This window comes from Hemiscyllium ocellatum, chromosome 2, assembly GCF_020745735.1.
Source record: "Hemiscyllium ocellatum isolate sHemOce1 chromosome 2, sHemOce1.pat.X.cur, whole genome shotgun sequence".
Lineage (NCBI taxonomy): Eukaryota > Metazoa > Chordata > Chondrichthyes > Orectolobiformes > Hemiscylliidae > Hemiscyllium > Hemiscyllium ocellatum.
Genome location: NC_083402.1, coordinates 91,283,998 through 91,298,540, shown reverse-complemented (window position 1 = coordinate 91,298,540; position 14,543 = coordinate 91,283,998). Strand labels below are relative to the sequence as shown.

General features: G+C 40.8%; 1 protein-coding gene across 1 annotated transcript in view; it reads left to right on the top strand.

Moving 5' to 3' along the window:
- fancc (FA complementation group C) overlaps nucleotides 1-14,543 on the top strand; it is a 202,756-nt gene that overhangs the window by 78,710 nt on the left and 109,503 nt on the right. The gene's annotated exons all lie outside the window — the stretch shown is intronic.

Genomic DNA, 14,543 nt, shown 5'->3' with positions numbered 1-14,543 from the left:
CAGGCAGGTCATGAAGGAATCTCCTCCGATCCTGCTCCTGAATCAATTTTCAATTTTGAAGTTGATGAGAACGCTTCTGACCATTAAACTTGCAGGAGGGGAGGAAGACAAAAGCGGGAGGGATAGTTATAGTGATGGGGGATTCATTAGTTGGGGAAACAGTGTAATATGGACCCCCAAATGGTTAGTAGCAGTAAAGGAGCAGATGTGAGGAGGGAGTGAGGAGACTTCGGTGGTCTTAAAGTGGAAAAATATCCACAAATGGATGAGTAATACAGACTGATTTGGGAGATGAGGAAATGAATTACAGGGGACCTGGACCCAACTATTAATTTTGTTCTGACCACAGAGGAGGTGTTGGAGTACTAAAAATAAGCTTACGTGATTTCACTTTTTAAGAAGCGTGATGGGGATAAGTCAGGGAATTAGAGACCTGTGAGTCTCACATCAGTGGGTGGGAAACTATTGAAGAAAATTCTGAAGAGTAGAATTAATCTAAACTTAGAGGGGCAAAGTTTGATCAGGGATGGCATGGTTTGGTCAGAGGGAGAAGGACATGCCTTTTCAAGGAAGTGACCAGGTGTATAGATGAGGATGATGCAGCTGATGTAGTTTATATGGATTTCAGCAAAGCTTTTGACAAGGCCTCATGTGGGACACTGAAAAAGAAGGTAAACACATATGGGATCCAGGATAACTTAGCAAATTGAATCGAGCATTATCTGTGTGACAGGAGACAGAGGGTGGTGGTGTGACTGGAGGCTGGTGTCCACTAGCACATGCTGTTATATATGTTGCTATTCATGATATATATGAACAATATAGATGGGAATTTGGGGAGTCAATTTGTGGCTGATACAAAGATTGGCTCCCAGTTAATAGAAATGAAGATGGTCTTGATGTTTATAGGTAAATGTAAAGTTAAGTTGTGCTAGTCTATCAGACCATAGACTGCTCTCTCGTTAAAGAGAGACAACTGATTGTTGTTTAACCTGAGGATCGTCGCAACTCAGGCAGGGAAGATGTTTGAGAAGGAGGGTTCTTCAAGGTAATCTCAGCTGGAGTGGGATATAGCCCATGCTGCTGGCACCACTGTGCATTTCAAACCAGCCAACTGAGCTCATCTTTCCCCATGATGTTAAAGTCATGTTGATCAGACTGGAAAATCTGTGACAGATGGAATTTAACTGTGAAAAGTGTGAAGAATTCTCAAGACAAGAGAGTACTCAATAAACGGCAGGATACTAGAAAGTTCAAAAGAACAGTGGTGTCTTGGATAGATTTTCACAGATCCCTGAAGATGGCAGGATGGGTTAATAATGTGGCTAAGGCGGCATACGGCACCTTTTGTCTTTATCGGTCATAGCAGACTATAAGATGTTATGTTGGAGGTTATATTTTAGTTCTGCCACAATTGGAATACTGTGTGCAGTTCTAGTCACCACATTGTAGGAAGGATGTGATTGTACTGGAGGGGATGCAGAGGAGACTTACCAGAATGTTAACTGGGTTTGAAAATTTTAGCAATGGAGAGAGACTGTATAGTCTCCGGTTGCTCTTTCTAGAGCAGAGAAGGCTGAGAGGGGAATGTAATTGAGATTAGTGAGATCATGATGAGCATAGACAGGGTGGATAGGAAGTAGTTGAAGCATCAATCCTGAGGGGGCAGAATTCTAGCTGAAGAATCTAAAATGTAGGAGCTTTAGGGTGGTTTTGAGGAAAAGTCTTTTCCCCTAGAGGAGGGTGGAAATCTGAAATGTACTATCTGGGATGGTTGTAGAGGCAGGAAACCTCTCAAACATTAAAAACTACATGGATGAATACCTGAAATGTCATAACATTCAAGACTGTGGGCCAAGTGCTGGAAAATGGGATTAGTACAGAAGAGCTGTTTCTGTGCTGTATGAATCTATGACCTAAATTTAAAAATATACAATTATTCTGCCTTCACCATTCTATGGGGAAAAGACTTTCTCTCACACATGACCACCTGAGCAAGAAAAGGATTCTCTTATTCCTCTGTCTTAAATGAGAGAATCCTTATTTTTAAACTCTTTCTCCTTACTCTCATTTTTTTCCACGAGGAGCAACATCATTTCTGCATCCAGTCAAGTCCCCTAGGTTTTTTTAATGTTTCATTCCTCGAAACTCAAATGGATAGAGGGCCAATTTTGAAAAAAATTAAGTTTTGCCATCTATTTTTGTGTTTCTGGCTAGCTTTCTTTCATACTCTAATTTCTAATGAATTTTGTAGTTCTTTGCTGCTTTTTATATTAGTCTAGTCTTCTGACCTGCCACTAATCTTTGCAGAATTGTATGCTTTTCTCTGGTTTAATTTTACCTTAACTTCTTTAGTTAGCCACAGATGGTGCATCCTGATGTTGGTTTTGCCTCAGTTGGTTACTTTACCTGATGTGACAATGCTTAAGCTATCTTTCACAATGTAAGAAAGTGGATGTGGATAATGTGGTATTGACGATGTTTATTACAACTCAGTAATATATACAAATATTACATTAACTAGGACATCACTGTCTGGGATCACATGTAAAGGTCAGATAGAGCACACTGCACCTGTTTCAAGAAAATTGGTTACAGCCATTTGTGGCTTCATTTAAATAAAGCCTGGCTGTTAACTGTCAATCAGCATTAATGGGTGCATTCACCATAGCAACTCCACTACTAGAGTCTACTAGCCAATTAATCAATGCAATATAAGTATCATTTTCTCCTTGAATTTGTGTCTTGTAAAATTAGTGCAAGACAAAGTTTATGAAAACATTCTTTTATCAATAGAATACCTGAGTACTGTACTACCAAATGACTAATTATTTATTTTAATATTTAAAAAATACATTAAGACTTATTTCTGCTTATTTTCTTATGTTCTACTTACATAAACCAAGATGTTCCAATCAGGGTAAGATAGAACCAACTTCCCTGTGATGTCACAATTTGATTGTTTCTGAATGTAGGCTCTGAACTCAGATTGAATGCAGCCTTGCCCTGCTTGGCTTTTGCTACTTCCTGCTGCTCTAAAAAAAAGTGTTCATGTTGTACAGTTAAATGTTATGATGTTGCAGCTTTTAACCCTCATTTTTAGTGTGATTTATGTTTCAGCATGCGTCGAAGTGTTTTCAGTGTTCTCCACTGGGTGGCAGTATTGAAACATTTGTTTCCCTTCAGTATAAAGCAGTATTTGCTTGCACAGTTAATTGTTCCATTAATTAATTAATCAATAACCCCAATTGCTACACATTTATAACTGTACTGAATTTGAGTGTCTAACCAGGAATTTAAATTTAAATACATTAATGAATGCAAACTACAGAAAACTTAGCATTTCATAGTTTAGAAATAATAAGCCGTGAATAACTTGCAACATTATCAATGTGCAAAACAGGTAGCAACTTGAGACAAAGGTTTGACAAGAAACCTCAATTCGCTGAAAAATTTGCATTAATTCAGTTAGCTTCATGAAAATAGTATTTTGCATTGAATTTGGGTTTCATTAAATTGCTGAACTTGTTCATAAATTGGACATTAAGGTTGCAACAATAAGTTAAATCTAATAATTAATTGTTTATGAGTCCTTTTAATCGCAACATTATTGTAAAAGGCTGCCAATTGGTCTCTCTGATGTAGAAAGTGAACAGTTGGAGTAGAGAAAACCAACAAGATTATTCAAAATTTAGATAATGAGCAAGAAAAGAAATTGACATGGCAAAACATGATTATAGGTGGAAAGTTGAGAGAGAAAATTGTGGTGAGTATAATCCAAATTTTAAGTTAGTTAAGTTCATTGCCAATTGTGTCGAGGTGATATGTTGAGGGAGGACATCCAGAATCCAGCCGTCCAAAAACAGACCTTATTGATTATATTCAGTTTCTTCAGTTAAGTGAAGTTTGGATTTGTTGTTTAAATATTGGGACAGTTGCCTAACTGCTAGTTTAGTGGTTAGTTGACTTTGACAACTCTTGACCACAGCTAGCCTGGGTCTATCTGAATCACCCAACTTCTCACTATTAGTGCTGGTATGGCACCTTTATCATCTGGGCACTCCTGTAATAATTGAGATTCGCTCAAGTTTTGTTTTTGCCATCACAATCATGTCAAAAAGGTGTGCAGATATGCCTGCAGATATCACTACAAAAAGGAAGAATAATTCAATTGTGTGGTCAAGAAAGTAGAACTATTAGAGAGATAAGATTGAGGCGCATTATAGCGAAAGTTGAGTGAAGAATAAATATAAAGAAAAATAAAACTTAATTTCTAAAATTAATGTATATATTATTTATTCTTTCTCATAAATTTATTTAATGCATCTTATTTATTGACTTTTACCTAGAACAGCTTGCCTGATGCGCAGTTAAAATGCCAAAAATATGCAGGTTAGATGGATTAGCCATGATAAATTGCCCTTAGTGTCAGTGTTGTTCAGGCTAGTTGGATTAGTCATGATTAATGTGGGGTTACAGTGATAGGGTAGGATGCCTTTGGAGGGTTGGGCTGACTCAGTGGGATGAACGACCTCTATCTGCACTGCAGGGAGTCTATTATTTTATAATTTTGCTTGTCTGATATGTTTCTATAATTTTGCTTGTCTGAAATCCAAGACCAGTTCGATTCGGTGGGTGACAACATTTTGGATAAGACCATAAGACACAGGAGTGGAAGTAAGGCCATTCGGCCCATCGAGTCCACTCCGCCATTCAATCATGGCTGATGGCATTTCAACTCCACTTACCAGCATTCTCCCCATAGCCCTTAATTCCTTGTGACATCAAGAATTTATCAATTTCTGCCTTGAAGACATTTAGTGTCCCGGCCTCCACTGTACTCTGCGGCAATGAATTCCACAGGCCCACCACTCTCTGGCTGAAGAAATGTCTCCGCATTTCTGTTCTGAATTGACCCCCTCTAATTCTAAGGCTGTGTCCACGGGTCCTAGTCTCCTCGCCTAACGGAAACAATTTCCTAGCATCCACCCTTTCCAAGCCCTGTATAATCTTGTAAGTTTCTATTAAATCTCCCCTTAATCTTCTAAACTCCAATGAGTACAATCCCAGGATCCTCAGCCGTTCCTCGTATGTTAGACCTACCATTCCAGGAATCATCCGTGTGAATCTCCGCTGGACACGCTCCAGTGCCAGTATGTCCTTTCTGAGGTGTGGGGACCAAAACTGGACACAGTACTCCAAATGGGGCCTAACCAGAGCTTTATAAAGTCTCAGTAGCACAACGGTGCTTTTATATTCCAACCCTCTTGAGATAAATGACAACATTGCATTCGCTTTCTTAATCACAGACTCAACCTGCATGTTTACCTTTAGAGAATCCTCTACAAGCACTCCCAGATACCTTTGTACTTTGGCTTTACGAATTTTCTCACCGTTTAGAAAGTAGTCTATGCTTTTATTCTTTTTGCCAAAGTGCAAGACCTCGCATTTGCTCACGTTGAATTCCATCAGCCATTTCCTGGACCACTCTCCCAAACTGTCCGGATCCTTCTGCAGTCTCCCCACTTCCTCAGTACTACCTGCCTGTCCACCTAACTTCGTATCATCAGCAAAGATCGCTAGAATGCCCCCAGTCCCTTCATCCAGATCATTAATATATAATTAGATTAGAGTACTTACAGTGTGGAAACAGGCCCTCCGGCCCAACAACTCCACACTGACCTGCCGAAGCGCAACCCATCCATACCCCTACATTTACCCCTTACCTAACACTACAGGCAATTTAGCATGGCCAATTCACCTGATCCACACATCTTTGGACTGTGGGAGGAAACCGGAGCACCCGGAGGAAACCCACGCAAACACGGGGAGAACGTGCAAACTCCACACAGTCAGTCGCCTGTGTCGGGAATTGAACCCGGGTCTCAGGCACTGTGAGGCAGCAGTGCTAACCACTGTGCCACCGTGCCGCCCATAATGTGAACAGCTGCGGCCCTAACACTGAACCCTGCAGGACACCGCTTGTCACCGGCTGCCATTCTGAAAAAGAACCTTTTATCCCAACTCTCTGCCTTCTGTCAGACAGCCAATCCTCATTCCATACCAGTAGCTCAACCCGAACACCATGGGCCCTCACCTTGCTCAACAGCCTCCCGTGTGGCACCTTATCAAAGGCCTTTTGGAAGTGATATTGAATCTGTGACTGTTTTTTTGAGAGTGTATCTATAAAGTTTAAATGTTTCCTTTTTTTATTTATTAATTAATAAGCTTCCAGCTAATTTCCTACATAATAACAGTTAGGTTTACAGGGAGTGTTTCTGATTCAGAAGTAAGCAAATAAATCTTGATTAAAGATTGTAAAATAATTTTTGAAATGATTCACTTTTTTGAAACAATCTGAAAGGTCAGGATGAATATTTCTCTTTGTGTGCATATTCTTGTAATTGTAATTATGTTTCTGCCTAACCCTTTGAATATGCTTATTTTTTAATTAACAATTTGGATGCATGTATTTAAGTTAAACTGCTCATCTGACAAATTTTTGAACTTTTAATGAAGGCATTATTTATAGTTGAACGATTTTTAGTTATAGTATTTTGTAGTCTGTCAAATGTGTGGGAATTTTCCTAGTTAACTTTGTTTTAAAAGCTGCACTGATTATTTTCTCCTAGCTATTTGCTTTCGCCCATAAAGAGTTCTTGGCGTCTCCCCAGAAACACGAAGAATTCAGCAGAGCTTGAGCCTGCATGCATTTGTGTTCCAACACAATCTTAAGTCACTGTCTGTTTGACTCTTAAAAGAAAAATAAATTACTAGACTAAAACAGTTGATACATAGAAAGACCACTTGATGTTAAGCGAGCAGTTAACTCATTGTGACAGTAAAAAGCTCAAGCAGAACTGAAGTCAGTGATAAAGGAGAAAACTGCAGTTATTGGCATCAGGTACAAAGGAGGATGGTTGTGATTATTGGAGGCCCATCTCTTGGTCGCAAGACATTGCTGTAATCCTTCGACCAATGCCCTAGATCCAACTGCTATCTTTTGCTTCATTCATAAACTTCCCTCCAGCATAAGGCTAGAATTCGTTTTTACTCTTCACTTATGGGATGTGCATGTCGCTAGCTGATCCAGCATATATTGTCCGTTTCCAATTGCCTTGTGAAGGTGGTGCTGAACTGCTGTCTTGAACTGCTGTTGTCAATGTGGTATACACAGGGAATTACAAAATTTTGACAATGACATTGAAGCAAAACCATATATTTCTGAGTCAAGATGGTGAGTGCCTGGAGTGGAACTTGCATGTGGTGCAATTCCCATGTATTTGCTGACTTTGGCCTTCTGGAGGGTAGTCGTCCTGGTTTGAAAGTTTCTGTTGAAGGAACCTTGGTGAATTTCCATTGTTTATCATGGAGATGGTACTCACTGCTGCTACTGAGGTTCATGCTGGAGTTTTTGAATGTGGTGACAATAAGCAGGTGCTTTGTTCTGGGTGGTGTCAAGCTTATTGAGTGTAGTTGGAGCTGTGCTCATCTAGGCAGGTGGGGAGTATTCCATTACACACCTGGTCTGCGCCTTGGAGGCGGTGGTCAGGTTTTTGGGAGTCAGGAAATGAATTACTCACTGCAGGATTAATAGATTCTGATCTGCTCTTGTAACCACAGTGCAGATTGTTCTGTGATAACGTGTGTTTCCTCAGCACAAATTAAAATAACATAACTGATGAATTGAGAACGCTATTTGATAAGCACAAACTTTTAAAACGTGTGTTGACTGTAATGTGATTATCACGCCAACACTTTAAGCGCTGTTTCTAAAACGCAATTTTTCTATAACACAGGGTTGAACAAGAACGCAGCCATTGCATTATAGAAGAACTGACTGTATCCATATATCTATTTCAATTCCGTTTCTGGTCAGTGGTAACCCACAGGATGTTGATAGTGATGGCTAATCATGCGTGTGGTTTGTGTGAAAAATAATGTTCTGTTTATTGCTGCAAGAGTCCTCAGATTGGGAGAGTGAACTCTCCCAGTTACAATGCACGGAATTCCTGGGAACGCTGCAATTTGGAAAGGTTCTCTCAACAGGGAAAGGTACAAAATATTACTCTTGACAAAATGATCCATCTGTGGACAAATGACTGAATAGTTTTGCATATGTCATCAGTGGTGCAAATGTCTTACCAAGTGTTGATCTTTCATGCCCACTGAGATGCCTGTAGTCTGTAGATTGGCCTTCAGGAGTTAGTGTGACTTTGGCAGCTTCCTTTGTAAGTGTTAAAAGACAGACTTTGTGTGATGTGCTTAGCATGTGCTGACCATTACATGTGGTTCCTGGGAAAAATCCAATTTAAAAAAAAATCACATGTGTGATGTGGGCTTCATTGGCTATCTTGAACCACTGGAATGCTTGTGATATAGATATACATGCAAATCTGTTAGGAATGTTGTTTCACAATTTGACCCAGTGATACTGAAGTGGCAGCTGTATATTTCAAAGGAAAAATATTGAGTGACTTGGAAAGTAATTTGCAAATGATGGTAATCCCAAATATTTGCTGCCCTTGACCTTCTAGACAGTCGTGGTCATTGGTATGTGACGTGCTGTCTGAGGAGTCTTGGTGAATTTTTGCAGTTCATGTTGTAGATGGTACACACTGCTGCTATTGAGCATTGATGGTGGAGGGAATGAATGTTTGTGGATGTGATGCCAATCAAGGGGGCTGCTCTGTCCTAGATTGTGCCAAGCTTTGTGAATGTTAAGCAGGAATAGCGTAGCAGGACTAAATAGATGTCTTTTTTATAATTACATTTACTGCCACATCTCAGGGGATAAAGGACCTTTTGACAGCAGTTGAGGAAAAGTGAATAACTAAGGCAAATGAGTTATAATAGCAGTTAAAAAGTTAACAGGACTGTGTACAAGTGGGGTGAGGCTGCTAGGGTGCCAGTTAAGTGACTGGGTATTTCGAATAGCTAGGGTCCTTCTCTCAGGGTTACAGAAGCAGGGGAATTGGCTAAAGGAAACTGCAATTTCTCAGGCACTTCTAATTAAGTTAGTTGAACTCGGCACAGTGCTGACAATTTGCAACAATGACTGAACCCATGAGGCAACTTGGAGCAGACCAGACCCCCTCAAAATATTTTAAGAAGGTATTAGGCAAGAACTTTCAAAAGCTGATTGGGCACAGATGTTCACAGGTTAAAGAATGGCTGGAAAATGGAAAATCTTAAGAAATGAGATAACAAGAATCCAGAGAAAGTATATTCCTGTTAGGGTGAAAGGAAAGGCTGGTAGGGTACAGGGAATACTGGATGACTAAAGAAATTGAGGGTTTGGTTAAGAAAAAGAAGGAAGCATATGGCAGGTATAGACAGGATAGATCGAGTGAATCCTCAGACAAGTATAAAGGAAGTATGAATATACTTAAGAGAGAAATCAGGAGGGCAAAAAGGGACATGAGATAGCTATGGCAAATAGAATTAAGGAGAATCCAAAGAGATTTTACAAATATATTAAGGACAAATGGGTAACTGGGGAGAGAATAGGGTGCCTCAAAGATCAGCAAAGCGGCCTTTGTGTGGAGTTGCAGAAGATGAGGGAGATACTAAACGAGTGTTTTGCATCAGTATTTACAGTGGAAAAGGATGTGGAAGATATTGAATGTAGGGAAATGGATGGTGACATCTTGCAAAATGACCATATTGCAGAGAAAGAAGTGCTGGATGTCTTGAAATGAATGAAAGTGGATAAATCCCCAAGACAGGTGTACTCTAGAACTCTGTGGGATGCTGGTGAAGTGATTGCTGGGCCTCTTACTGAGATATTTGTATCATCGACAGTCACAGGTGACGTTCCAGAAGACTGGAGGTTGACTCATGTGGTGCCACTGTTTAAGAAAAGTGGTAAGGACAAACCAGGGAACTATAGACCAGTAATCTAAGATTACAGTGGGATCTTGATCAGATGGGCCAATGGGCTGAGAAGTGGCAGATGAAGTTTAATTTAGATAAATGTAAGGTGCTGCATTTTGGGAAAGCAAATCTTAGCAGGACTTATACTCTTAATGGTAAGGTCCTAGGGAGTGTTGCTGAACAAAGACCTTGGAGTGCAGGTTCATAGCTCCTTGAAAGTGGAGTTGCAGGTAGATAGTACAGTGAAGGCGGCGTTTGGTATGCTTTCCTTTATTGGTCAGAGCATTGAGTATAGAAGTTGGGAGGTCATGTTGTAGCTGTACAGGACATTGGTTAGGCCACTGTTGGAATATTGCGATTCTGGTCTCCTTCCTATCGGAAAGATGTTGTGAAACTTGAAAGAGTTCAGAAAAGGTTTACAAGGATGTTGCCAAGGTTGGAGGATTTGAGATATCGGGAGAGACTGAACAGGCTGGGGCTGTTTTCCCTGAAGCGTCGGAGGCTGAGGGGTGATCTTATAGAGTTTTAAAAAATCATGAGGCGCATGGATAGGATAAATAGACAAAGTCTTTTCCCTGGTGTGGGAGAGTCCAAAACTAGGGGACGTAGGTTTAGGGTGAGAGGGGAAAGATATAAAAGAAACCTACTGGTCAACTTTTTCACGCAGAGGGTGGTACGTGTATGGAATGAGCTGCCAGAGGAAGTGATGGAGGCTGGTACAATTGCAACATTTAAAAGGCATCTGGATGAGTATATGAACAGGAGGAGTTTGGAGGGATATGGGCCGGGTGCTGTCAGGTGAGACTAGATTGGGTTGGGATATCTTGTCAGCATAGATGGGTTGGACCGAAGGGTCTGTTTCCATGCTGTACATCTCTATGACTCTAAGGTTACGTGGACCCTAATTTTTTTTTTATTTTAAAGAAAGACATTTAAGTGCTGTGTTTCAGATGCAATGCAACTGATCAAACTACTTGACATTAAGCAAGACAATTTATTTAAACACTGTAGTTAAAATACAAGCAAAAAGAAAAGAATTTAGAATAACAATTCTATTGGAAAGTTTCACTTAATCGATACAGTAACCATTACTAATTAACTGTTCCAATTTAGTAAAATCCAATAAACACACACTTTGGCAGCAAGGCAAATTCAGACACAGATTCTCACATGCAGTTCTCCAGTCTAGGAGGAAAAACAAATCGAGTGAAAATGCAGAGAAAATAGTAGATAGGAGACATTCATTGAATGTTCAAGACAACCATAGTCAAATGGGAGAAAGTTGACCTTGGGGTCAGGTGGTCAAAGCCCTTGCGAAAATAAATGCTGACAATTTTTGCAGACTAGTCCCGACCACTCACTGTGGCTTATTGACATCAGAATTGCTGATGGGGAGAAAACTGGAGACATAGCTCCCTATAGAGCTCACGTCAGTGGATCTCCAAAGAAGTTTGTAAAAAAAGAACAGTGTTATTGAATGCAGCAGACCATTCACTATAATGGACATTCCTGTTTGGGATTTTGGAGAAGTTTTGTAGCTCACGTTGTGGATCAGGTTGTAAGTTTGCTCATTGAGCTGGTAGATTTGTTCTCAGATGTTTCATCGCCATGCTAGGTAACATCATCAGCGAACCTCCGATGAAGTATTGGTGTTCTGTCCCACTTGCTATTTGTGTGTCTTGGTCTATTGTGGGTGACATCACTTCCGGTTCTTTTTCTGGGAGGTTAATAAATGGGGGCCAAAGATGTGTTTGTTAATGGAGTTCAGGTTTGATGCCAGGCCTCTAGGAATTTCCATGTGCATCTTTGTTTAGCCTGTTCCAGGATGGATGTATTGTCCCATTCGAACTGGTACCCCTCTTCATCTGTGTATATGGATCCTAGTGATAGTTGGTCATGTCTTTTGGGGGCTAGTTGGTGCTCATATATCCTGGTGGCTAGTTTCCTGCAATTTTGTCCAATGTAATGTTTGTTGCAGTCCTTGCAGGGTATTTGGTATATGACGTTCATTCTGCAGGTTATTGGTATGGGATCCTTTGAATTCATCAGGAGCTGTTTCAGTGTGATGTAGGTTTGTGGACTGCCATGATGCCTACTGACCGGAGTAGTCTGTTCGTCATCTCCAAAATGTCTTTAATGTATGGTAGGGTGCCTAGAGTCTCTGGGCGTGTTGTGTATTCTTGTTTAGGTCTGTTGTGTAGGAATCAGCAGAAGTGTAAAGTAATAGGGTAGGGGAATGGGTCTGGTTGGGTTACTCTTGGGTGCAGGCTCAGTATGGACTTGTTGGGCCAAAGGGCCTGTTTCCACACTGTAGGGATTCTAAGGATTCTACAGTCCTGGGTGAAGAATAGAAATCCAGCTATAGATCCAAATGTGTCAGAGATATCATCTGATAGTCTTCTTAATTATGCTTGACCTGCCTCTTTAAATTGTGATTATTGCATAAGTATAGGTATGTCTTATTAGTAAGACAAGTGCCCCTTTTGCTAAAGACTCCCTGATAGTTCAATTTCTATCAAACGCATCTTTAGACAGTGTGTTAAGGATTGGTAGCAGCGATTTATAGCAGTCACAAGCTTCTGGTAATTGATTTCACGTAACTTGTAACTAAAGTGAATGAAACAAGGTAACAAAACAAAACAGCTTCCTAACCAACATCTTTTCGAAACCTGTTCCTGCAGTCCAGGAAGGCACACACTGCTACTCCCTATTCAAATAGACACACAGTGTTGTCTATAAGTGGTAGTTCTCTGATAACGTGCATTCTAACAATGCGATATGCTGAGGAATTAAGGAACGGGAGTTTTGAGAACACTTACCTCTGTTTGCAGTAGTGTGATTCCTGCGGTGATCACTTTGTGCGCTTCGTTCTGAGCCTGAGCCTGCGCCAATGTCCGCACTGAAATCTCCGTGCCACTCTGCACATGTGGCTGATGGCAGCTGCTAACAGAGCAGCTTTCTGTGAGAGGTACATTGAGTAGCTTCCTGTGAAAGGATACTACTCCAAGATTATCCCTTTTTTTTAAATAAATGGAGGGGTATAGTGACAAGAATGTTAGCAATCCAGTGGTGAGTGCAAAAGAAAGGCTATAACACTGGAAGAGAAACTCGATATTATAAAGTGTTTTGAGTGTAAGGAGAGAATATGTGATTTGGGCAGCACGGTGGCATAGTGGTTAGCACTGCTGCTTCACAGCGCCAGAGACCCGGGTTCAATTCCCGCTTCAGGCAACTGTCTGTGTGGAGTTTGCATGTTCTTCCTGTGCTCCGGTTTCCTCCCACAGTCCAAAGATGAGCAGATTAGGTGCCCATAGTGTTAGATGTAGGGGAATGGGTCTGGGTGGATTGCTGTTCGGAGGGTTGGTGTGGCCTTGGGCCTGTTTCCACATTGTAAGTAATCTAATAATATGATATAGCACATTTAACAGGAATGTGGGAGTCTGCCTTACACACTGTTAGAGGCAATGCTGAAAAGATTAAAGCAAACTGTATTGCTGGAACAAGGCTGAGTGCCAGCAAATCTGTGAGGTCACAGCCAAAGGAACTTGAGGAGATGGAGAGGCTTCGAAGTGTTTGGATAGAAGATCCAACAAAAAAAGAGATCTGGGACACACTTTCTCACCTTAAAAGAGAAAGTATTATTCATTTATGAAAATCTAAAGAAAGCTGTTCAAAGTCCTGCAGATGTGCCTTTAGTGCTAGCAATGGGTGGTTTGCTGGTTTTAAGAACTGCTATGCATTCCATAACGCAAAGTTAATTGGTGAATCTGCCTTTGCAGACAAGTCTGTGCTGGCATTTCCTTCCATAGCAAAAAGAATAATTGAAGAAGCAGAAGATCCTTAGATCAAATTTTCAATTTGGATGAGACAGGGTTGTACTGGAAGCAAATGCCAGCAAGAACCTACATTTCTAAGAATGACACATATGTCTCTCGGAAGACTTCGCGACGGCTGGTGGGTAAGTTTGGTCGTTTAGTTAATAGTTAAAAGTTTAAAGTTTTCCTTTAAAAAAGCGGTAGCAGACCCGGAAGGCGCGCTAGGTTACCTGGGTAAGGTTTTTTTTACTCTCCCCTTATTTAAACGCGTAGGCGAGTTCTGTCCCACTTGCTATTTGTGTGTCTTGGTCTATTGTGGGTGACATCACTTCCGGTTCTTTTTCTGGGAGGTTAATAAATGGGGGCCAAAGATGTGTTTGTTAATGGAGTTCAGGTTTGATGCCAGGCCTCTAGGAATTTCCATGTGCATCTTTGTTTAGCCTGTTCCAGGATGGATGTATTGTCCCATTCGAACTGGTACCCCTCTTCATCTGTGTATATGGATCCTAGTGATAGTTGGTCATGTCTTTTGGGGGCTAGTTGGTGCTCATATATCCTGGTGGCTAGTTTCCTGCAATTTTGTCCAATGTAATGTTTGTTGCAGTCCTTGCAGGGTATTTGGTATATGACGTTCATTCTGCAGGTTATTGGTATGGGATCCTTTGAATTCATCAGGAGCTGTTTCAGTGTGATGTAGGTTTGTGGACTGCCATGATGCCTACTGACCGGAGTAGTCTGTTCGTCATCTCCAAAATGTCTTTAATGTATGGTAGGGTGCCTAGAGTCTCTGGGCGTGTTGTGTATTCTTGTTTAGGTCTGTTGTGTAGGAATCAGCAGAAGTGTAAAGTAATA